This window comes from Amphiura filiformis, chromosome 19 (assembly GCF_039555335.1).
Source record: "Amphiura filiformis chromosome 19, Afil_fr2py, whole genome shotgun sequence".
NCBI classification, from domain to species: Eukaryota; Metazoa; Echinodermata; class Ophiuroidea; order Amphilepidida; family Amphiuridae; genus Amphiura; species Amphiura filiformis.
In genome coordinates, this window is record NC_092646.1 from 17,599,105 (window position 1) to 17,601,297 (window position 2,193).

The following is a 2,193-nucleotide window of genomic DNA, read 5'->3' on the forward strand; positions in this document are numbered from 1 at the left end:
TACCATGGACGTCATGCATATTCATCAGCACGTGTACTTTATGAACTTTGACCGGGACCAACAACCGAGAACTCCCGAAAGTTTTTCCGATTGTTTACGAAGAAACAAAAACAGGTTGCAGCCTCATTCTCAAAATTGATTAATGTTTACGCAAAGTTCAATCATTCTCACTGCAGTACTGTATTCTACCGTTTTACTTTTTGATTTTAGGGACGAGGTTCTCACATCATAATAAATGACGTCGAATTTGACAGCCGTGCGTATGTGAACGTTTATCCGAGAAAATGCTTTTTATTTGCTGAATTTTAGAAGAGCATACTTTGCATTTGACAACTATGCAAAGTAATCCATCGTGCCCGAACTGCACCCGCAATTTTCGGGGGTTGCAAGGACAAGGTAAATATGGTTGAGCTAAACGAAAGCTACGAAGTGCAGTGTGAAAGATGAGACTGCATAATTTTGCACCTTTTACTGCACATGCCACATGTGCATGCTGCAGCTCATGAGCTTTACAATGTTTTAATGTCAGACATAACATGCACATTTGCAAGAGTGGAGAGTTATATTATTGATAATTAGCACCAAGTTAGAAAGTAAATATTTACGAATTTATGTCTTGAACTCTTGAAATATTTTTTTTAAACTTTTTTGTACAATTTTAAAATTCATAATCATTTGTTTTTAAAAATATACAAATTTTCATCAATAATACTAGCCCGAAACACTTGGTCTTCTCTTCTTCACTACGTTTTCCACTGACATCATCATAACCAACTGCCGCTAGCCGGGAGTATTTGTCAAATTTGTCTCAAAATTTTGACGGCATGTTAAAGGAGTATTTCGTGATCCTAGCATCCTCTTTTTATGACATTTTTCAGTACATATCCACGAAAAAAGCTTATTTCCAAAATTTCAGTTGATTCCGATATTGCGTTTCCAAGTTATGCATGATTATGTGTATTACACTGCTCCATAGACAATGCGTTGTAATTTCATTCTGGTGCACCAGAACGAAATTCAAATTTCACGATATCTTTGCTAAACGAATTAATCTGCAAGAAATATTTTGTACATAAACATTATGTAGCCACTAGGTTTCCAGTGGTATAAAAATCTCTACTTTTTTTGTTTGATATGTGGGGGATGAGGCTGTGGATCACGAAATGCCCTTTTAAATGTTTACCAAAAAAAAATCCATCAATTTCTGTTTTGCTCAGCAGGTGACAACAAGTCTTACAAGACTTAAAAAAGTTGAAATCATATTCACCGGTGTATATTTTGAGCACATTTAATGGTGCTAAATTACCAGAATTGTGACTGAAACAATCACTGTTACTTTAAGGGGGTACTACACCCCTGGCCAATTTTGTGCATATTTTTGCATTTTTGTCAAAAAATTATAGCGCATTGGTGACAAATAAGGTATGTATATTATAGGGGCAAGGACTACAACTACTGCACTGGAAATTTTATTTCAGCACAGATAGCAGTTGTGGAGTTACAGTCAAAAATGAGGGAAAACCAGTATTTGATCAATAAATCAATAACTATTTGCCTTGAGTTGCTGAATTTTCAGTGCATTAGTTGTGGTCCTTGCCCCTATAATATACATATCTTACATGTCACCAATGCGTTATAATTTGTGAGAAAAATGCAAAAATAGGTACAAAATTGGCCAGGGGTGTAGTACCCCCTTAATTTTGTTTATCATCAATTCATGCATGATGATAATGCGATCATCGACCTATTCTCTGATCAGCTTGTAATCGGCGGGGCTCGTAACATCGTGGATTGATATATAATTGCGTATCATACGTTCAAACGGCACATCACCTGTAGACACGCACCATACTTTGCGTATTGCTTGACTGACGCGCGCTAGAATGAATTTACGCAGGCATAGGTTGGGACTGTATTGAAGTGCGCAGTAATAAATGCCGAATAATTCTCGCATATTATGAGCTGATTATAGTACCGGGTACCGTATAGTCTTTATATTCCCAGACTGGTTCATTGTTAACATCGAATATCGGGAACAGCAGATGTCCCCGCAGACACCCGGGTGGGAAAGAGTCTGTTTTACATGCGTATTTTGCTTTTTGGTGCCCTGTTTTTTCTAATGATACTTTGTTCATGGCTTTTGTATGAGGATAGGAAAGGGAAGGACATGAAGTTTCAAGCTACATTTCAAGT